General features: G+C 42.6%; 1 long non-coding RNA gene across 1 annotated transcript; it reads right to left on the bottom strand.

Moving 5' to 3' along the window:
- Window positions 1–4,990: 4,990 nt before the first annotated feature.
- Window positions 4,991–21,941, bottom strand: LOC143442218 (uncharacterized). Its single transcript, XR_013110228.1, has 3 exons — window positions 21,800–21,941; window positions 7,515–7,620; window positions 4,991–5,127 (listed from the first exon to the last, which is right to left on the bottom strand). It is a non-coding gene; the product is annotated as an uncharacterized LOC143442218 (long non-coding RNA).
- Between the last annotated feature and the right edge of the window lie 2,357 nt (window positions 21,942–24,298).

Below are 24,298 nucleotides of genomic sequence, written 5' to 3'. Positions count from 1 at the left end.
AGAGCTATCACTGAAGCTTGTTTCTCAACAGCTTCAAACATATGCCCTCCAAAACATATGTTCATGTTAAAGATTTTATGAGCCTGAGCAAACAACCTTTTATGCATTCAAAAATGATTCATTTAAGAGGGGAATCCACAAATATTTCATAGAAAGTGCTGGGTAATAATTACTAGGCTTTTTTTACTCTGCTATTGTAGCAAAGTAATTGTAGGCAGTACTTGAACAATTCTTAGTTAGGGTTTCCATTGCTGTGAAGAGGCATTATGACCACGAGCTCTTATAAAGGACATTTAATTCAGGATGGCTTACAAGTTCTAAGTCCACTATTATCAAGGCTGGAGGATGGCAGCATCCAGTCAGGCATGGTCCTGGAGGAGCTCAGTGTTCTACATCTTCATCCAAAGGAAGCTAGGAGCAGACTGTGTTCAGGCAGAGAGGAGGGTCTCAAAGCCCACCCTCAGTGACACACCTACTCCAACAAGGCCACACCTCCTATTAGTGTCTAATAGTCTCTGGGCCAAGCACATTCAAACCACCAACAACAAATTGTGTATTTATGTTCCTCATTTTATTTCCAAATAAAGAGTGGAGGATGAAGGGCTGGATTTGTTATTCCCTACCCATGTCCTCCCATTGCCTCCCCAAACCCTCTCCAGACCCTTCCCTGGTGCACAGAGCTCTGACTGTGTAGTTTCAACAGTGAGTACACAGACAAAGAGGAAAAGAGGAGACCTTTACAGTTCCTCAGGAGGCTTATGGTTAAGAGTGCCCAGCTAACTTAAGACCTTACCTTCTTGGTTGGTCACCCCTAGACTCCTATTACCTTAGAAAAGTCTCAGTGAAAATGCCCCTGTCCGGCCAGTTACAATAACTTCCAAAAGCTGAAGGAGCCATGCTCTGCCAAAACCAAGCTATTGTTTTTGTTTGCTGCTTGTTTGCTTGTTCTTAATTAGTTTCTATTTTCCCAGGAAAACTGAGTCCTGATGCTCTGAGACTGATGATGCTTCTAAAGGAGGTCTGCATGGGATACATGAACATTTCTTCTCAGCCCACCGCCACTTCCTTCCCAAGCAGTACCTCCACATGGCCAAGAGGAGAGCAGGGTCCAGAAAAGCATGCACCTCCCTGGCACCAGTACCATCTGTCTGAATCATTTGGAGGCTCTCTCCCAGACTTTGTGCTGAGATTTTTCTGTACCATCCCCTTACCTCCATGCATAATTTTATCCCCCCCCCTCCATTTCTGTTACCCATGGCCACTGCAGTCTACAATTATTAAGTGAAAAATTCCAAAAATCAATAATTCATAAATTTAAAAAGTAACTCTCATGACAATGTATTGATCCAATTTCTATATCTTATTAGTAGTCATTGTTCTTTTTTTACTGTGCTTAACTAATAAATTAAACGTTACCCCTGGTACGAGTGGATAAGAAGTCATCCAATAGAAGCCTAGGATTCAGAATCATCTGCCGCTCTGGGCACCCACCGGGGTTCTTGGTAAACAATCCCAGGGGTTGTGGGGATTAAGGGAGATGCCACATGTCAAACAGGAGGGTGAAAATACACCAGATGCATGAATCTTTCAGACCTGAAATTGTCTGTCTTTTAAGAAAAAAGAAGAACCCAGAGAAATATGAGACCATGTGTGTCTGTCCATTGCTACTTTGTGGGTTCTTCTTTCTTGCACCCTTCTCTACCCTTTTTCTTCTACCCGTCTAACCCCTAGAGGTCCCTGAATAAAGTTAGAGGGTCAGAAAGGAAGCAACATTATTGTTAAACTACTTCCTGCTGGTTATGGGTGTTAAACTCCTTGGGGCAATTTTGATCTTTGTCATCAGGATATCTAATTTCATCTTGTTGTTTCATCTTTGTCCATAGCTACTTAACAAACTGTAGCCAACAGCAACCAACAACAACCAATAACTAACAACCAACCAACAAACCATCAATAACCAACCAACAACCCACCCAGCCTCTCAGGGCCCTAGCATTTATGTAGCTGCTGAGAAGTTCCCAAAATTCCAAATGTCACACAATCACAGAAACTATCTGCAGCTGGCAAAATCACACCTCTGCCAGAGCATGAGGCAAATCATAGTCATCTGCTACAGACATTCTGAAGCAGCTCCATATCCCCACACCTGGGATTAAAACAAAAACATATTCTTGCAATATTTCTGTGTTTTTTAAAGAAACCCAAACTCCCAGATTGACACTACAACCATGTACTTCTACTCTAGGCTCTCCTACCATTGCTGTACGTTCTCACATCCTTAAGCAATTTTTCCTAAGGTCAAAGAAGAGTAACTGTTGAACAAGTAGCACCAGTCTATCAGATGCTAACCTCAGCCCTTCATATGGACTTTGGGCATCCATCCATCCTTATAACACTTATGATGTAGATTTTCTACAATTATGCCAATTTATAAGGAAATTATGGTTCACAGAGAGCAAAGAAATGGGCCCAGAAGCTACTTAGTTGTGAACAACTGGAAATAGATGAGGCCAGGTTACCTGTTCCCAGAGTTTATGTACTGAAATATGATGTTCATTCGTCTCCAAAAGTCCTAAATGACAAGACTTATAAGGAGCCTCATGGCTTTGATAGTCAATGGTTCATGATTTGAAGTAGTCTTGCTCCATCCTACCTGTTCTCCTCTCCCATGCCAGCCTGTTCTCTGACTGTCTCCTTTCCTCTGGACATGTACTTCTACCCCTCAGAACCTGTTTTGTTTAAAAAAAAAAAAAAAAAAAAAAAAAAAAAAAAAAAAAAAAAAAAAAAAACAGGAAATTCATGTGCTATTTGCACAGAGAGAGAAACCAGCTCTTCTTTCTACCCACTGGACCTTGATAATAGAAAAGCCATGACTTCCGAGATCCACACCTGGTCACTCCTCAGGTAGATATTGCTTCTTTCACGCAAGGATAAGCTCAAACTTTGAACGGGGAAAATATATGTGCGAAAGTATTTTGATAACCTGCTACTGCTCTGTATCTTATAAGGAAATTGCAAACAGTATTAAATAAATGACTTTCTTCCTGCCCCCATGAAAGTGACGTGAACAAGTCACGTTTTCAGGATAATAAAGGGCAGGAGCAGTCAGTGATGTTGAATCAGGGAGAAAGTAACGAGAAGTAATTGGCCAAGGGGTGGAAGGACAAAAGGAACAATCAGACTGAGGAGGACATGATGCACTCAAGAGAGATTTTGGTAAATGTAATCATTTATAACTTTCTTTTGTTCTGTAAACAAGGCTTATGTAAATATTTCCATGATGGAACATGTCATTCGAAGCAATCCATGGGCACTTGAATCCATGTACCCAGGTCATGAGCTCTCATTTGGAGCTCTCAATAAATTACTGTTTTTATTGGGTATATTTATTTATTGTATGTGTGCATTTCTATGTATGTGTGTATGTGTGTATGTGCATGTGCCACAGCACATGTGTGTAACTGAGAAGAAAACTTAGAGGAGTCAGTTCTCTCCTCCCACCATGTGGGTCCCAAGGACCAAACTGAGGTCATCAAGCTTGGTGGAAATCATCCTTCCTCCACTGAGCTCTCTCACTGGCCTTAAACTGTATTTTTCTATATACCGTCCCATTTATTAAGAAATGGGATTCAAGTGCCCATGGATTGCTCTTAATGACGTGTTCCATCATGGAAATATTTACATAAGCCTTGTTTACAGAACAAAAGAAAGTTATGAATGATTACATTTACCAAAATCTCTCTTGAGTGCATCATGTCCTCCTCAGTTTGATTGTTCCTTTTGTCCTTCCACCCCTTGGCCAATTACTTCTCGTTACTTTCTCCCTGATTCATCATCACTGAGTGTTCTTGCCGTGTTATCCTAGCAAACTTGAAAGACAAGTGTTCTCCCCTTTTCAGCTTGGAAGGATGAGCCCATTAGAGACATGGAGCCCTGCACGTGGCTACAGACTCCTACAGTAGCACGGGGCACAGCCAATATTTAAGCCCAGGCCTGCTTGTCCAATTCCACATTTACCACATGCACCACTGAGCTGCCTCTCTGAGGTGTGTGGTTGGGAGGGAGGAAGAATCATATACCCGTGTTATTCAGAGTATGGTATGCAAGCCAGAGCTGGTTCTCAAAATCGGAAATCGGCACTTAGAAGCTGTAGCCAGCAGACAGGGAAACTTTACAGCTGTTCAATTTATTAATAAACAATAGAGTTTGTAGTTTGTCCTTTATCCCCTTTACTTCTTGAGTCACTCATTTTTATAGAATTTCTTAATCCTGTTGGCCTAGTGCAGATTGAATCGTTTTAACAAGTAGTCTGTAAAATGATGCTATCAAAGAACCCAGCATCTGAATCAGATGCTCAAGCCTGTCCTCTGTCAGGATCCCATGGCCCTCTAAGTCACCTCAGCAGGACAAGAGTCTCACTTGAACAAGCTATGGGTGGCTTAAACTGCTAGACTATCAGCAAAAGCTACAGACTAAAAGCAAAATCAGTGTTTCTTGTGGTTTGCAGGAGGGGCGGTGCTGATGTAAAGGGAAGGAGAGAGGAAGGGAGTGGAGAGGAAACGCACTCAAGATTACGCCTGTGGGTCCTTTCTTGTTATTTTTATGATGTCGTGGAGGAGACTGGAAAAGATGGATCAAGGTAATGACTTTTTCTAATTTTAAAGGTGGTCATACGCTGGAAGGGTAATGTCTCAGCAGCTCCCCTTCTGGAGAACACTGGCAATCATAGTAGGAGCCAACTTCTCCATGTGCCCGGGAGGGTTGGCACCTGCCTGTGTATGACATAACTTCCTCCACTCTGCAGTCCCCACCCAGCACAGCCCTTCACCCAGGTTAAAAGAAACTCAGGCTCCCTTTGTTCCTCTGCCAGGCTTGTCCCTCAGCTTAGGGTCCCTCCACTGAGAGCCCTTCCCGGCTCTGCCAGGGTCTGGAATCATCTAGTTCCCAAGGGCAACATTCGACTTGCACTTCTCAATTGTCAAATGCAGACACCTCTTACTCCACCCCAGTCCCCTTCCCTGGAGTCCCCTCTTGATTTCCCACTGAATGTTCGTGTCTTGGCTTTCAGGCCGTGAGTTGATTTTTCACTCTGAAATTCTCCAGGCAGGTAATTTGATTTCCAACACCCTGGGGGAAGAAATGCACGAAGCCTGTGGCACAGAGTTCAAAGAGAATGGCAGAAGGAGAATATGCCCATCCACCTCCCTGCCCATTTCCCACCCCCACACCAACCATTTCTCAACTTGTCTTACAGCAAACCAAACATAAGACTACATGAAAGAAGAAACCCTTGCTGGTATTTTTCAAGCTAAGTGCAGCCAAGGGCAACGGCTGCCCCAGACTCCAAGACCATAGCACAAAAACACTCAAGTGCCCCCCTGCCCTGACTCTGGAGTTTGCTTAGGGGGTTGTTTGAAAAACTATGCAGGTGGGTTAATTCTGTTACCTGCCCAGATATTTACAAAAATTCCACTTTTTTTTTTAAGGCAGAAAACAAAACTCCTGGCTCAGTCTCAAAAGAAGGTTTTTATTTTTTCCTTCAAACAAGTACTCCAAGAGTTGCTTCTCCAAACTCTGGGTACCCCTAGTTCCTCTTGCATCCTTCCTGCCAACATTTGGTAATTGAAAGTTTCTGCTGCAGCTGCCTTTGGGTGACTAGCTTCGGCATCTCGGGGATAGCATCATGTCATGACAGATCACTGATGCTTTTCCTACGGAATACCAGAAACGCCTGGCATCTCCCAACTCCTTGGGCCAAATCTGGCCATCATTATTTGCTAATTTTGAAATTAATTTTTACAGACAAGAAGAATTCTATGTTTCAAAGCCCCCCCTTTAAAGGGGGCAAGGAAGAAATGAAAGGACGAAGTCCTGTCCTAGACGGAGTGGGAGCTAAAACCGTGGATCAGTGAACCTGGGGACTAAGCTAATCTCTGTCATCTCCTCACAATGAGACTTTGATCATAAAATGGAATTGCTCTGGCTCGTACATTTTGATTATAACAGAACCAATATCATGAGTCACTCTGAAGAATAACTAAAGTTATCCTGCAAAATAAAACATGTAGTACAGCACAGCTAACATTTAATAGACATTTGCCATGGTCCATATCAATGCGATAATCATCATTTTGAATCTTAGGACCAACACTTTAAAAGAATTAGACTTTACACGGGAATTTACATTTCTCCTTGCCCACCCCTGTGTGTGTGTGTGTGTGTGTGTGTGTGTGTGTGTGTGTGTGTGTCTGTCTGTCTGTCTGTCTCTGTCTGTATCTATCTCTCACTCTCTGTCTCTCAGACACACACTCACACACAAACACACACACTGGTTTTAAAGGAAGTACTCATTAAATATTTACTAACTAAGTAATTAAACAGTAAATGTCAGCAAGAGTCTTAAAAGACTCTTCACCAGATCCCTAGATTTCTATCAAAACATTCACCATTTAATTCACACATTTTGTACATTTCTAAGTTAATTTTCTGATTTCCAAGTTTTTCAAATGGTATTCACTGACTCTTTTTCTATTTTTATTTAAAACGTGTTTGTTGGCCAGGCGGTGGTGGCGCACGCCTTTAATCCCAGCACTTGGGAGGCAGAGGCAGGCGGATTTCTGAGTTCAAGGCCAGCCTGGTCTACCAGTGAGTTCCAGGACAGCCAGGGCTACACAGAGAAACCCTGTCTCGAAAAACCAAAAAAAAAAAAAAAAAAAAAAAGTGTTTGTTGTATATATTTACCAACTGTTTTTTATTCCAGACACAGAAACTTCTAATGTTAATTTATCTATATGACTTTGTTTTGCTCTGTGCAATTTTTGATTCCTAATATGATATCATTTTCTAAAAAGGAAGTCACAAAGATAAGCTATCTCTTCAATTTTAGCTTAAAGGCTGTCAATTTATTGGGACCATGTTAATAGTCATAAGATGGTCCCCTCTGTATATATTAGCATTTATTAAGCCTTGAGTGGTAGGGTTTTTCTCATTTTCGATTTGTCAGGGTGAGTAGCAAAATTTTCAAAACATAAATTCTGTTCTTAGATTTCATTAAATGAAACCCTTATTGATTCAGAATTAGACCCTGAAGATGTAGAGATCCAAATTTGACAAGTTAATTAGGAGGTGATAATTAATGCTCACGAATGTTCATCCTTTGCCTATTCCAGCTAATATTCAAAATGAAGTCTACAGCCCTTGCTAAGTACTTCAGTATGGTAGTATGGCTCTTAGAGAGACAGATTGTAGATACACAGATGATTGGCTGTGGGTATAAATAATGTAGATGATAAAGACATGAGACTTAAATTCAACTTCTAACCACATTCTCCCCAACCTTTGGAGCCAGAGATTGATTTCACTCACCAATGTTCAATGACTTAACCAATCACGCCTACATAATGAAGACTAAACAGATACTGTGGACAAAAAACTAGAGTCCTCCAAGGTGACAAATGCACACATGTGCCAGGGCAGTGATAACCCAGAGAGGTCACCCTCAGCATGTCCCTTACCTTTTGGCCTTCTTTGAATTGATGTTCTTGAGTCGTATCTCTTAGAATAAAATGGCGATTGTTAAGTGTAACACATTTCTGAGTTCTGTGAGATGAATTATCAAACCTAAGGGTATTAAACAGAAATTATTACATTAGGATCCTGGACTTACAACAAAAATCTAAAATAAAGGCAGTCTTGTGAGGTTGAGACCTTACATTTGTGAACTCTCATGCTAAATGTGTGTGGTTAGCATTAGTCTATGATTGAATTAAAAGATGTTGGAGAACTATTGTAAAGATACATGTATCTTTTCAATAAAACCAGTAAGACAAATTTTAAAGAGAGCAACCATTTGTCTTGGTCTAGTTTCTGCCACAATAGCATTATATCATTGACTATTTTTTCACATAAATAGAGGCTAATTTAGCTCTAGTCTGGAGGCCAGGAAGTCCAAATCATACTGTTGGAATTCATTTGCTTAACACCTACTAAGAAGCTTTTTGCTCCATCATAACAGCAAGCATCATGTAACAAGATAGAATAAACATAATAGAGAGAACTTGCTTTTATAATAAAGTCATTCACTGATCCACAAATAGATGAATACGTTCACAAAGTGAAGTGCTCATGACTCAGTTCCAAGACCTACTTCTAAATACTACTACTATAACAAAATACCTGAGGCTGTGCAATGGATAAAGTAAGGATTTATTTAGCTCACAGTTTTGGAGACACAAGTCCAAAGAAAGTTGGCAGTATTTGTTAGGTCTCTAGTATGGTCCTCTTGGCAACATGGTGGATGGCATGGAGATGGTGGTGTATTCAAAATGGAAAGTCAATATTGAGACAAGAAGCCAGGAAGACTCAGGCTTCAGACTCACTGTCTTCATAACAACTCACTCCTTGATATAATAGCTTAATGGGGTCCCAAGAAGACTATGTAATCCCTTCTTGGGAATCAGCTAACCTGATTATTCCACACTAGTGTCTATCTCTTAAAGGGTCTGCCACTCTCATACTGCCATATTGGAGATGACCAGCCTATGATCTATTGGCATACACACTCAAACATTATCTAAACTTTAACTTTCCAACACTTAAGCCACAGCAATACCCAACATCTCATCTCCTTATGTTTCCTCCATGTAGTTTCTAAGGAGACTGTCTGCCTTCAAGTCAGCCCACAGCCCATCTTCTTCACAAGATATCCAATACCTCATGCCTGAGCAAGAATAATTCATTTCATGGCTGAGCAAAGAAAGTCTGGCTTTCATCAGCCCATGTTTTCAAGCTAAGTGGAGATGATAACTTTGACCATTGGCCTTTGCCTTTAAACCAGAGGGCTGAAGAACAATGCTGTTTCCTACATTTCACTGTGGCATATGTCCATTCTTCAGATTCCTACCACCCCCTCCCCAAATGAGTATCCAAAGTTCTGAAAAGTAATAGGCTGTCTAATGACCTTAGGCCCATCCAAGGCACTGCTGACAAAAGCAAAGCCAGAGCTTTTGACTCCTCCATCTGTGTTCCCTGTGTCTATTTTTCAAAGGGTCCCACCTATAGGTGGAAAGGATTGTTATCTTCCTGGGAATCTATGGAGTTTTCAGCTTTGCTTCCAATGCTTCATTTACATCCATTATTTTTAAAAGTCTCACAGTGAAAAAAAACACGCAGGGATGTGTGTATGTATGTATGTGTGTGTGGGTTGTCTTTGAACAAGGTTGTGGGGGAAAAGAAAGGTGTTCTCCACATCCTGCCCTAACTGGTACACATGGTTTGGAAAGGCTAGAATAGTTCCTGAAAACACTTTTAGTTGCAAAAGAGCATGTGCAGGGCAGCCAGCATGGTTTCTATTTGTTGTCTTATATATTTTTATATATGCTAGGACTACAGAACCAAGCCCTTTCTAAGCCAGAAAGTGCGTATAAAAATGTATGCTGAACAATATTTTTTTTCTTAAGGTTTATTTCATTTTCAAAATAAAATAAAGCCCATCATGGATCAAATGAAATGACCCGATTAAAGACAACCTCTCTCCTCCTGTGTGACTTTTCATAGCTGTGGGACTTAGATTCCCAAGGTATTATTTTTGACTGTTTTCCTAAATCACCAGTATATTGGAAACAGCTGTTAGGTAGGTTTGACACTATAGGAAAAGTGCCAGAGATATCTTTTTCCCTCCCATGTGAGCTGAGCCAGTGCCCAGCAGGTGACCTTGGAGCCCTTGAGTGTTCTAGAGAGGTGTGCATTGGTTGAAATACATTGTTTGTACAAGGTCATTATCCCTACCCCACTCAATTGTTGAAACTGAATTTTTCAACCCAGGTGTATTTAATGAGAAGTGAAGCCGCTGAAATTCTCCCACTGGGCCTGCCAGGAGAAGAACAGCAATAGTCAGTTGTCACCAATGTGTCTTCAGTTGCCTTACCAGGTCCTCAGGTCAGCCATGCAAGGTGGGTATTTTTCTCCAAACATTATAAGGAAGGACTTGAAACTCAAAGATATGAAAAGGTAGAGACTCTTCCTTTAGAGACCATGGAGCATAGTGGGTGGCCGAAAAGGGCCTGGGCCTGGATCTGACTGGCTCCAAAGCAAATGCAATTACCTACCACATACTCTAATAGAAAACCCCAGACCAAGAAAATCCTAAAAAGCATGCGCAAATGTGGGATGGACAGCCTGCCAGCAGCTACAGACGCAGTAAATGTTTAGTGAATGCCCAGGGCATTGAACCTTGAGTTTTGCTTTAAAGTGAAACCATCTGAAGAGACCTCACTTCCTTCTGTAAAGCAAGCTTTGGGTGGGGAAAGAGATCTGAGAGGCTGCAAAGCACTGATATGGCCGTCCGTCTCCTAAGCAGCCAATGGCCAGGAGAAAGAGGACAGGTAAACCTGCTCCCTTAGAGCTGTGGTCTTGTGTCTGGAGACCTTTGGCTGGCTTTTGGGGACTTACAGCAGAGATGCTGAGATCTGAAACCCATGTGCCTCACTAGAACCAGAAAGGGGATTTGTTTTTGAAAAGCACCCGGAAGTTCTGTTTTCTAAAGACTTGGGGTGGGAGAGGTGACCCTATCCTGCCCAACATCCTTGGCTTCCTTCTCAGACAGGCCCTGGCAGTGGAATAATTAGACCAAAGAGTATGTTTCAGGAAACCCTGGCCGCAGCGCCAGGCCCAGGCTTGTTTAAAGGCAGCTGTTCTGATGTTAAAATGAAATAGGACATGTAACCAGATTATAGGAAAATCATTGCTATTAACAACAATAATTACCCTCTGTTCAAGTAGCTTCCTGAAATAAAAACATCAAAGAACAGCTTTCAACTACTTTACTCGGCCCCCTGGGTGAACCCTTTGGGTCCGGGTATGTTTCTGAAGCATTTGAGGGAGAATAGGAAGGAAGGAGAATGAGACAATTCGGGAATGTTTCATGTTCTGCTGTAACTCAACTGTGCCTTGTACAAATACCTATTTTCATTAAAACCAAATGGTTGAGAGAGCACCTGTCAAGGCTGTTGTGAGTACAGTTCTAAATAAGATGAGGCCCCTGTCCCAGGAAGCCCCAGTCTAGAGCAGGATGTAGAAGTTCAATAAGGCAGCCATGCTTCAACATGGCGAGTGCAATGAGGACAGGGAGGAGGGTCACTAAGTAGCAGAAAGGACCTGTGTCATCCACCCAGCTGGGGAGGAGGAAAGGTTGGGTTCCTGAAGGAAGGCATGTCGATGCCACCTGCTGAAGGATGTGGATAAGCAAGAGCCATAAAGGGAAGCTGGGGCTTCTGTACAGTGGGAGTCCAATGCTTTGAAACAATGGGATGTAATTAGTTCAGGCAACGGAGATGAGGCTCAGGATGTGGGCAGGTGCCAGACCAAAGGCAACGCAGATGCAGAATACTTGAGAAAGACAACTCTGGCCATAGCAGGTATCCCCAGTTAACATAGAAACTGTGCTAAAAGAAAGAAGGGGTGGGAGGGAGCACCTAGACCCTCTTGATGGGGACAGTGTGATTGTTAGAACTCTTCAAGAATTAAAAACCTGTAGAATTCAGTGAGTGGAATGGATACAGACAGGGATGACATTCATGAAGTTTGACAAGTAGCACAGCCCAGGAAATGACCCATCGGAATAAATACAAGCCAAACAAAACAGCAGGGCCCAACTACACATGGTGACTGACAGCAGCCCAAGCGGGGATTGGGGATGGGAGCTGTTTATAGACACCTTTCATTCAGGTGCCTGTCTAAGAGGATGATTGCTCTGAGAAAGCCCCAGGTTGCCACACATTTTGAACTTTGAAGTTTCTTCCCTGGAAGCCCCATGGGAGAATTATCAGAGTCATTAGGGTCAGAAACTGGAAGCCCTATTGGGTCAGGCTCAGCCACCTGTTTTTCAAGGGCTAGTTAGCCAATTAAATGACAGTGAAGAGCAGAAAAAGGAAATGTATCCAATGAGGTCACACTGTGTCCAATGAGGTCACACTGTATCCAATGAGGTCACACTGTATCCAATGAGGTCACACTGTATCCAATGAGGTCACACTGTACCCAATGAGGTCACACTGGGATAGAAAACAAAGCGACCTAATGACCTTCCCACAGCCCTGCAAGTCAATCTTCGGGGACCTGAATGAGATCTGGGTTTAAATAGAGGTCAATCAGTATAAATAAATAACTAAGCAGGCCTGGTCAACGTGTGGTCCTGCCCATCACCCTTGTTTCAGTTCTCTTGCAAGGTGGTCTGACAAGCTGTCAGAGCTGTGCCAAATCTCTTTCCCTAGGCAAATTCCTCCTATGGCTGTCACCAGGGCTCCAACCATCTCCTTCTCCTACTATAAGATTCCTGGAGAAATTCCAGTTTCTTGGGATCCTTTATCTCCATCTTACAGTGAAAGGTAGAGTCACCGTATCTCTTGAGAATGTCTTTGTTCCTGCCAGGACAGGTACGAGATGATGAGCCAGGTCTGAGCCTGGACCATGAGAAGCCCCACATGTTCCCTCTTGTTAACTGTACATTGTTCCAAGACTATGCTCTAGTGAGATTTCCAAAGAATAAGGGCCCCAGAGAGTGAAGCATAGTCACTCAGTAACCTATGCTTCAGAAATGGTATGCTAACCGATAGCCAGCCAACACGCAGACATATGAGTTTGACCAGACAAGTTCAACACAGCCTCCCAGATGACCCCAGACAACTCCTACTGTGTGGTCCTCCTGTATATGTGGTCCTGATGTGAGCATTAAGGTTCTTTGGTTATTTGTAACACATATGGATTATGCCAACAGATAATGGGTACATACACTCTACCATTCATGTACTTCCATGCTTGTCAAAATGGTCAGTATACCATGCAACATGAAAAATAAGTCAAAATAAGTCTGTAGGTGCCTATAGTCTCCCACACACCTGCAGACATCATGTGTTCAAGGGGTGGGAGGTGGATATGGACAAATGGAAAAGTTCTCTTGACTACCTCTGCTAGATACCCTTTGCTCCAGCACCCAGCACTGGCATTGGGTATCACTTCATGGTTGACTCAGGCACTTTAAAGTTCCAACAAACAATATACCTTTCTTCTTATTAAAAATTCAGAGCCAAGATACACATACAAACACACACACACACACACACATATATGTGTGTGTGTGTGTATGTGTATATATATACATATATATATGAGCCAGACAAATATAAATTAAAAGCAATCAGTAATTTGGGGCTGATAAAGGGTAGATTGGGGCCAAGCATGATGGCACAAGCCTGTAATCCTAGCACTCACAAGTTTGAGGCAGGAGGATTCTGAGTTCAAAGCTAGCCTAGGCTACATAGTAAAACCCTTAAAATAATCAAGGTTAGAGATCCTGGCTTTAGATAACTGGGTATGAGGATAAAAAACAGTCAACACTTTAGCCTGGAACTAAACTCAAACCCTGCCTGTCACAATGGGTATTTGAAACCACTGGATTCAGCAGGGAATAAACTGCTGAATGTTATGAAGTTATGCTGCTGGCATAACTGAGAAGAACATGGTTCCCATGATGGCAGATCACTAGAAGGGTCTGTGTCCTTTCAGAAAGGGAAGTGAAGCCAGAACAGAGAGTCTTCCTGGCGGCCCAACATGCAGGAAGTTAAGGCTTGAGGTAAAGTGTCCTAATAACCACCCCCTGCTCCAGACCATCATGCACATTTCAAGAAAATTGCTGTTCGTCCTGCCCAGGTGCCTTTCCTCTACCTGGAATCTGTTCCATTCCCCTAGGCAGAATTCACATTCAAGTCCACTGCCCATAGGTGACTTCCTTCTGCAATCCAGACACATACCCAATAGAACCAGAAGGATGCCTTTGTGCTTCACAGCCTCCAGCCCAAACTCTGAGCATCCAAATTTCCCAGCAAGAAACACTCAGGCCAGGTCTGGGTGCCTCCTGAGGAGATCTAGCAGCTATGCTGTGAATGCAGCCCTCTGTGTTTCATACCCTAAACAAGGTACACAAGTCCATCCTGCTGGGATACCACTTGGCCATTTGTCCTTCAGGAAATGGCTTCATCTCTTTAGTTCTGTATTTCCTCATGTAAGATACAGAACTTCACAAGCATGCTGTGAAGTTAGAGAATTCCTGTTCTATCTATAGTAGTTAGAACTGGAGTCCTCGGTGAATAAGCATATGCTGGGTAGATGTATCTGACGGTGACTTGGAAACACCTGGAGGTTCCTAGCCACTGTTTCTCTGGGCTTTTAGCTGAACCCTCTCCCTGACATCTCTTGACCTCACCTCTTGCCCCCCAAACATTTGCTCAGAGCTGATTGTGTTGGACATAATTTGTTCTTCGGAGTCTCTGTGCCTTCCCAATGGTGTTTCCTTTGCTTGGATACTCTCTAGTCAACCCAATAACTGAGCCTGGCTAACTGCCACTATGGAGCAGGGACTAAGATAAGAATCATTTCAATCATGTGTCCATTCATTAATTCAAGAGGAAATATACCCTACATAGGCTGCCATAATAGCATACTAAACACTGGAGTAGGAAGGGCTTGTAAATATCAGAACTTTACTTTCTCAGCTCTGGATCCAGCAGTCTGAGATGAAGGCATCACTGGGTTGTTTCTTCTGAGGCCTCTCTCTGGCTGGGAGATGGCCATCCTCTTTTCTGAGCCCTTACATTTTTGTTTTTCCCCTCTTAAGCAGCTCTGTGACACAGGTGACATAGGTATACTTACCTTATTTTGCAGAGGAAAAAAAAAAAAAAACCTGAAGCCCAGGGAAATGAAGGATCTTGGCCATATTTCTGTCGCAAGAAAGCAGCTCTCCAGGACCCAGGCTTTCTCAGGGCAACTACTGCATTTGATATTACAGTGGAAAGAGACTAAAACTCATAGCTGATGCTAAAGGAAATGTCACTGGAACTAAGACCACACATCCTGACACCCCTCGAACTTCAGCTGCCATCGCCCCATCTTCCCATGGCAATAGGAGCTGTGCAAATGTTGGTCTCATCTTTTCAAAGTCTGAAGTTCTAAATCTTAAGCTGTTTAAGAGCCTTGTCCTTTCAAGTTTAACATTTATTAAAGGAGTTGGAGGTGGGGCAAGTCTTGTCGCTCTTGGAATCTAGGCCTCATTACTCATGTTTCTCCCCTCCAGAAGGAAGTTGTCACACATTTAATAATGCTTCTTGGCTGGGCTTGTTGAGAGCAGTCAACAAGCACCTCGAGCCTCCAGCACGACCTGGCTGCTATACGGTGAGAAGGACATGAGAAACTTTTTTTTTTTTTTTTTTTTTTTAGCTTTTAAGCATTCACTTGAAAGAGAGTCATCAGAAAGGCTTAGGATAAAATATGCTGTGAGTCCTGTGTAAATAAGGGAGGGGTTCTGCTTCCAACCTGAGTTTGGCAGAGAGAGAGAGAGAGAGAGAGAGAGAGAGAGAGAGAGAGAGAGAGAGAGAGAGAGAGAGAGAGAAGGTTACTTTAGAATGCTGGGTTTGCCACATTCACCATGAGATTTGGATCAGTTAGACGGTCTTCCCTAAATTTCAGTTTTCTCATCTATAAAATAGAAGTATACTAAGACACACCTTGAAGGATGTGAAAGTTTTAAAGAATTGATCCACATAAAACTTTTCTTCCCAAGACCTACCTGGTGCATTAAATATTGTATACTAGCCCCAGGATAGTTATAAAAACAAAAACCTAGTGTGGCGAGCATATTCCAGTCCTTCCTCTAGGAGTACTGGGGCAGTCCTGATCGGAGAACTCTCATGGTCTCAAGGTATCACTCATGTTCTAAAGAATCACAGCCACTCCCTCTTCGTCTGTCTTAGCCTCTGCCCTCTGCCACTCTGTTTTACCAAAACACACCCTGTGTGCCTCAAATCTTATTTCTAGCACTCTGGACCGTACCTATTCTTACAGCCTTCGGTTGACGGTCATCCACTCTTCCTTGAGCTCTTATTCCCAGCCAGGGCTCTTAGACTAAAAGGGCAGTGATAGGTCCTACCAGAACTAAACAGAACAAAACAGTTGAATGGACGTAAAGGAAAGCTTGGTGGTTTGAGTGATAAGTAGATGACCCTCTGTAGTCTCAGGCGTTTAAATGCCACTGGCTCCTGCTATTCCAGTCAGTTATCTTCCCTGTAAGACTCATTTGATCTTCTTGTGAACATCACCCCAAGCTAACCTCAGAACTGCCTGACTCTCTTTCTGCCCAGTCCTTCGTGGTCATCTAGACCTCTACCCTGCTCCATTCTTGTTTCTTATACAACATCTGGCTCCCCGCAGCTCCTGTTTGACTCATTTCTCTAACAGGTGTATTTGCCTGGGACCTGTGTGCCAAGAACTTGCTAGGCACTTTGACAGCACTTTTACTTTAATTTCCAAGAGCCCAGTAGGAAGATATATCTTGTCAATCAAGCAATAAATCATGGTATATGTGTTATTTCTGGCTGGGAGAGTCTTGGGAGGCTTTCAGGAAGAGACACAAACAAATGTTTTAAGAATCTCAGAGATCCAAGTCCCTGATAAAGGAGACTAGGGAGGAAAAGGGTACACAGTAAACCTGATGCTTAAAGGATGGAACTGGAAACTAGAAGTGTCTGTGTGAGGCACAATATGCTTTATCATTCATTGCCAGGAATGCATGCATTGAGAGGCGATATTAGAAAAACAGGCAGACAAGGAAGCCCAAGTGGTCAATTCGGAGCTGAAGACTCCAAGTGAGGAAGGCATTGGTCTTCAAACCCATGCTGGGCAGGGACAACAGAAAGCATGAGGATAAACCCATCTGCCTCTGAGTACCACACCAAAGACCACCCTGAATTCACTCAGACCTGCAGGAGTCCGTCCCCACCAGAGAAGGCAGGAGGGTAGGGACTTGACTAGGGGCAAAGGAAAAGACAGCTTGACCTCTGAAGTGACTTTGCAGTCTCTACTTTTCTGGGCACAGCAAAGAAAAATAAATTATCCCTCACATGGCAGGGGCTGGGCTTGATGCATGATTGTCTAATTAGGTGTAAGATTACACCAAAGGCCTGGTTACAGGAGGCCAGCAGGGATCACATCCAACCGCATCAGACCAGACAAGAACAAGCAAGACCCTGCTCAAAATGAAAACAGGAGGGATGAAAAAGTCACGCCTCCAGGCCCCACCCCTCATCACCCATCACCTTCCTACTAGAATTTCATGAGAACTTCAGAGAGCAGAAAAAAATGATCTGCTAAGATTTTTACACTCCATTTCATCTCTGACAGGGGTCTCTGATTACTGACAGAGTAAGTTGAAAAAGAACCAAGGAAATAGACAACGACCATAAACACAATTTGCTTCTTTATTAAACATTATTGCAAAATGATTGCTTTGTGTAAACCCTGCACTAGCTACAGGATCTACAAAAGTGATTAGGGCATGACCGTTTCTCAAGGAGTTCATGACCAAATAGAGAGAATGACTCAGAAACCCAGAGTAACTGTTGGTGTGGAAAGGTTTTTCTTCTTATTGATTAGGTTGATTTTTAAGGGCACATGGGAAGCGTTCAAAAGTTGTTTAAGGTGAGTCTTAAAGGTCAGGGGAACTTAAGCAGACAATGAAGAAGAAAAGGACTGCTGGCCTGGAGCTGACACAAGAAAAGAGAAAGAGTTTTAAGGAAGATCAAGGACCATGTTGACTTGACTCTGAGTTCACTGAATGCCAGAAAATTGAATTATACATTCTCAAGGGAGAATAGAAAGAGAAGATGTGCTACACCAAGCAAACACATTTAAAAGTTGTCTAACCACAGGTACTGTAGATTTCTCCTCTTCCATGGGAGCACAAAATCTAAGTGCGAGAAGTTATAAAGAAAACCCCCTTTAATTAAAGCCATTATACTTGTCTTCAAACAGGGTCTCTTTGTCTAGCTAAAGCTAGCTTTCCACATATAATCCCCCCATCCTGAGACCTAGTACTGGAAGCATGCATGGCAAGGCCTGACAATCACTATTAATCTAATAGTTGGAGTTAGAACTTTTAATTTACTGTGTGTACTAGTGTCTTAAAATTTCTTTGACACATGCTTTATAAGGTTGGGTGAAGTTTTGGCTGGAATTTTGAACTTGTGCGATAGTCAAATCTATTACTCCTGTATAGCTGCATTCTCAAAGCTGGGAGAGGTTACTATAATTGGTTTGAGGCCACATTCATATACATACACCCCAGGACCACTCTCAGCTTTGACCACTCTCACCTCTGACCACTCACAAATACATCTTAGCAATTTCAAAATGGACCACAAGAATATTGAGAGGATGAAGAAAAATCTTCAAATGCAGTATTCATACTGCCCTTATACAGCTGGAGCAGAACATACAATGGAGGGAAACGGAAGTAGAAACACCCAGACATGACTCTGGAATGAGATACTGGAGCTGGGTGGATTACAACGGCATCGTGAGATGCTAAGGCACAGGAAGACCTCTGGCCAAACATTTGCACTGCACACCTTTCCTTATAAACAAAATAGGAGTCTTTACATTCCTGGCATGCATAAACTTGTACGGATTACTTACAAGTATTTCTTTACCAACCAACCAAAGATGTGAATGTTCCCTTCCTACAGCCTAAAAGCATTGCCTCAGACATCTCCTGCAAAGCTCATGCTCTCGCACAGGAAGCACTGCTCCAACACAGATCAGGGATACTCATATTCCCTGTTATCTCAGAACCTATTAAATAACAACAAGAATGTGTCCGTTCTCCAGCCGCATGAATATTGAAGGGATGGATGTGGTTGCACTGCAAAAGGCAGATCAAAGAAAGGAAGATCAGGGTGAGGGGATTCAAGGTATCTTGATGCTCGGCATGATGGGTTTAGATGAAACACATCACATATCCCTGCCTCCAGCAACACGAGAAAATAGAGTGGAGCAGTTTCATGATTTAGTTCACAAATAATTGGACAGAGCTGAAGGAAGAGATTAGGTAGTTAAGAGGGAGACTGTTGATGAAGGTGATCATAATCCTGAGGTCCTGGCACCTCTGCTGAGAGATAGAGCAGAGGAAGAGAAGAACTCAAAGGCATGGGGATGGTCAGCTTGACCCTGTGAACCTGAGGAGTCTAAGGCTTTTTCTGTGTCTGGACCAGAGCCTGAGGACTGAAGACATGACTTTTGCTTCTGTTTGTTTCTTTTTGCAGTACTGGAGGTTGAATACTGGCCCTTATGCATGCTAGGCAAGCATGCTATCACTGAGCTATATTCCTCGGCTTATCCATGCAACCTTGCCTTTTAACTTTTTTATTTTGGAATAGAGGACTCCCTAAATTGCCCAAGCTGGCCCTGGCCCTGAACTCTTTGAAGTCTAGTTTAACCTTGAATTTGTGATTCTTCTTCCCAGCCTACCTAGTAACTGGGTTTGCAGGCCTACACCAGTAGTTAATTGTGATATATTTTTAAAATTTTTGTGTGTGTGTGTGTGTGTGTGTGTGTGTGTGTGTGTGTGGTGTGTTGCATGCAAATATGCCACTGTGCTCAAGTGGAGAACAGAGATAGTTTGGAGGAGTTGATTCTATAAACCTTGTGGGTCTTAGGAACTAGATGTCTGTGGTCAGGCTTGGCAGCAGGTACCTTTACCTGCTTAGCCTTCTCAGTCTGTCCTTTACATGATTCTTAACTGCCATCTGTGATCACATGCATTTCACAAAGCAAGGCAGGTCACTCTTTCTCAGGCACAAGTATGTTATTACATTCATGTCTGTAGAACTGAAACAAAAATTGTCCAAAATAGCACTTGTTCCTCCTCCATGGAATGCAGTCTAATATTTTAACTTCATTATTTTCAGTGCCAAGAATGATCCATAAGCTAGATTTCATGACCACAGAGTTTAGGCTCTAGCCGAAGGAAATTGGCTTAAATGGGACCATTCACTCCAATTACTCAAGTATCATGTCATTAAAAGGCACTGGATGGTGAAAGTTGACCAGCTTTGGTTCAAATTCCAGAATTCTAACTGGGTGACCTTGGCAAGTCTGAGTCAAGGGTTTTCCAATGTGCAAAAACTAGAATAATAAAAATACGTGTCTCATAGGCTTGATGATAAAAAAAAAAACAAATAATTAAGGCCTCCTCCAAGAGGCCCACTAATTTCCTGCCAATGGATATCAAAGTTTAACTGTTCAAGCTAAACATTAGAGGCAAATTAAGATTGAGCAGCCTCGCTTTACTCAGAGTTAAGGGTGAGTTATCCTGATAAACAGATGCCTTGACATCTTGTGTAATCAAGATGTCCTGTGGCCCAGTAAGGTAATTCTGGGAAGGAAACCATCCCACATTGTGAAACACTGGAGATAAGCTGTTTTATTAACACAGTGGCCCCAGAGGGCGGAAACGAAACAGGATTCTTGTTCCTGATGGATATCTTAAAAACATGATGATTAAACACATAATCAAAATAAAATCATAATCTCAAAACCTGAACAAAGGTTTACAGCTGCAGATCCAGAAACCAAAAGGAAGCAATAAAGGGAAGCAAAGAAAGAGTGGCTTGTTAATGAAGGAAGTGTTAGGGCCAGCCATGTAACTGGAAATTGGCTGCACAATCTTAAACACATACTTAATATCTGTGCCTCAGTTTCCCCATCTGTTAAACAGAGACAATGGCTATTCTAATCACTACTATGAATCAGTTAATACTGGACACATAGTTAAGTAACAGTGAGTGACAGTATCAAACAAGAAGGAAATGTAAAACAGCATTCAACTCAGAAGGTACACATTCTCTAGAGTATACTAATAATGGCTGCTGATTATTGGAAGGTGAGATCTCTTTAAGTCTGTTTTTAAATGGAACCTTTTAACCATACTGATTGGAAGTTTGCAGCCATGGGTATGCCATTTTTAAGAAAATCTCAATTATCTGCAGGTTTATAGTTCAGTCATTTGGACCAGAATAAAAATGTTTCATTGCTTTGTGGATGTCATCTCTGAAATCTTTGGAAACAATAGCAGCTCAGTTTTATGTTTTTGGGTTTTCTCCCTTCTAACACACACACACACACACACACACACACACACACACACACACACATTGCTTTTTCTGCTACATTCTCTTTCCCATACGCAAGACTATGAAATCAAACAACCAGACATAATAGTTTACAATGATGACATTTTTTCTCATTTCTTTCAGATTACAGGAACGGCTAACACAGCATGCATGTGCATGCTTCCATGTTTTTATTCATGCTCTGACTTCCACTTAGAATACCCTTCCCCCTCTCCTTCCCCAAGGTAAATTCTCCTTCATTCCTCTAGATTTAGCCCAAATCACCTCCTTCTCCTGTTTTGACCCTGGCCAGCCTCCTGCTGACAGAAGCATTCCTCTGATGCCGCTCAGCTCTTCTCATGTGACTAACTTTAGCAAGCAGACATGGAAACAAATAAACGCTACTTCATTTCTCAGATAGCAGAGTGTCTTATGAATTAATTAGGATTAAACTGCTGTAACAACTAGATTCCGCCCAAGAGTGAGCACACAATAAAAGATTAGTAGATGGATGAAAACTATCATGGTGGTCCTTCCTAACCTGGTATTCCTTTTTCCCTGCCAAACATTTAACTGTTATTCCTATCCATGGCTAGTTTCCCATAGTGTAGGTCATTGGCAAAACTCAGCATTTGGCAGTCCACAGAAGCTAAAGAACTAATGTCCCTCCTCTTCTCACCCCCAGCACTTCTAAGAAAGAACAAGGAAGACAGGCTCAGCCATTCCAATGACCGAATACCTTGAATCTCAGAGGGACTGATGTTGTAAGTGGTCCCCAGTGGGGACATCAGTAGCAAGAGACTTACGTGGTAAAGGTAAACATGGATGTTCCCTGAGATTCCCTGAGATGTCTTCAGAGTTTGTTTGGAGGCTCAAGCAAAGAAGCAAAGCTACCTTTGTATTCTTCACTGGTCCTCCACTCCTGGGAAAGGCTGTTCTCTCTGATGGATTAGTCAAACTGCATGAGGAAAGATATATGGAAAGATTTGAGAGAGGAAGGTAATGCCTCCCTCCCAGTCAGTTCAATAGACTCAATCCTGGTGAACAATGGAGTAACAAATATCACAGACATAATTGGCACACCCCCAAGGAGTTCTTTTCTTTCTTTTGCTATTTACTTGTTCCGATTTTTCAGGCCAAGATCTCACTTGTAGCCCAGTCTAGCTACACAGCGACTTCAAGTGCCTTCTGCCTCAGCCTTCTGAGGGCTGAAACAGCAGACATGAGCCACCAACTCTACCCCACTGAGGTGGCTTAGCAAGCCTGTTCTGAGCACAGCTCTCCAGAATACTCTTTGATTCTAGAAGTTATTTAATGCTTTCCCTCTGGAGTTAACAACAAGTGTGCTAGCTGCTCAGTGTTCAGGAACAAGTCGCAGCTCCAAGACCAGGGGATGAGGGTGGACTAAGAGGCTCCGGATTTGAGGTTGTCTCTCTAATAGAAGGTAGCTCAGAAGTAGACATTAGAAACCTGTAACATGCAGTAACTAATGACAAGGATAATGATGACACTGTGCTGGAGAGAAGGCTCAGCTGAAGTGATGGCTCAGTGGACTACAGTTTGGTTCCCAGCAGCCATATTGGGTGTCTCACAACTGCCTGTAACTCCATCTATGGGGGATCTGATGCTCTCTTCTGGCCTCAAAGACATGTGCACACAAGTGCATACATACAGACAGACAATAAGTGAAGCGTTAAATAAAGCCTTCAAGAATGTAACAGCCATTAAATAACTAACTGAGAATAGACTGAATGAAAAGTACAGCAGACCACAGCATCAGTGTCATGAAACATGTAAGAGTCAAGGATCAAGTAGTGGAGAGCCATCAATAGCTCACAGGTAAGACTCAGATCCCCTTGTTCTTACTCAAGTATAGACTAAGCCCTGGAAACTTTTCATGATTAGACAGAAACAAACAAACAACAACAACAACAACAAAAAAACTCTTATATTTCATATCTGTAAAACTGTAGGAGGAAGAAAGTAACCCAACTAGGTATTTTAGTTGAGAAAACAAAATCTAAAGTGAATTATCAGCTTCACTTTACCAGGTGACTCTGGTATAAAAGTTGAGATATTGGCTCGGAGAGAACAGTTCCTCACAAATTGCCTGGAAGCATGAGGAAGGCTGGCAAGGAGCCTTGACAGACCAGCCCATGCACAGCCTTCTCTCACAGAAGTAGAAGCCCTTTCCTTGGCTGACACTATTCTTCATTGTTGGAAGAATACACATTCCCTTGCCTGAAGAAGATGCCTGGCAAAAAGAAGCCAATTCTCTCTCTTTGCTATTATTATCTTCAAACATAAAGTCAAGCCCATGGGCTCTTCAGGGGACAGGAAACCCCTTGCAAATCATATCCAAGGGATCGTGCCTTAAGAAACAGGGAGAAAGCATAAGACTAGAATGTGATAGGGCTCCAGTCAATGGGAGCATAACACATCTGGGCGGCATTAGCAGTAGAGGGTCCTTCCAGTGATTCTGGACTCACTGTCAAGCTTAATCACGTGGGAGTTGTTGATGGAAACATGAACATAGCAACAACATAAATAGAGAAAGTTAAAATTCCAGAAATCCTTTGGTGATCATGAGAAAAGGAACAAAAGTCTTGAGGGATCGGAAGGCCAGAATGGATTTATGGCATGTAGACCCGCAACCCCTTGCTGATGCTTGCTGATGATTATAGTGATAGACACAATTCTCTCCTTATCTTAAGACCTATGCTGATGAAGAGGCTGCTCGTGTCATTAAAAAGTGTGCCAGTGGCATTTCTGAAGGCAGAAGTTCTAAGAAAGATGGGGCCACTGATTTCACTGAGATTTTACCTATCACTGAAAACTAAATGTAGACTTCATATAGGTGGCAATATTACAATGTCTGCCTTGTAGGAGCCTTTGAGAAATACAATTGACTTTGAGGAACCCTCGACCTAAATAACTCATGTCTCCTCAAGGACTGTGATAGTCAGACTTTTGTCTCCGTGACGTAATACCTGAGAGAAGCAACTTTGGAAACGCTTCTACATTGGCTCAGGTTGACCCACTCATGGCCACTTGGTTCCGAGTCTCTGGGCCTGTGGTGAGACAGAACATTGTGACAAAGGGGAATACCCAAACAATCTGGATTATATCCTAGAAGCCAGGAATCGCAGTCCATCAGGGGTCAGAGCCAAGACTCCCTCCAAAAAGGCCCCACCTCCCCCTTACCCCATCTCCCAATAATGTCATTGTATTCTGAGTTCAGTGAAGGACTAATGCTTATTAGGCCAGAGCCCTCCGGATCCAATCACTTCACAAAAGCTCATCGT

This window comes from Arvicanthis niloticus, chromosome 5, assembly GCF_011762505.2.
Source record: "Arvicanthis niloticus isolate mArvNil1 chromosome 5, mArvNil1.pat.X, whole genome shotgun sequence".
Lineage (NCBI taxonomy): Eukaryota > Metazoa > Chordata > Mammalia > Rodentia > Muridae > Arvicanthis > Arvicanthis niloticus.
The sequence above is the reverse complement of the archived record's forward strand: the minus strand, read 5'-3'. Positions and strand labels throughout refer to the sequence as shown.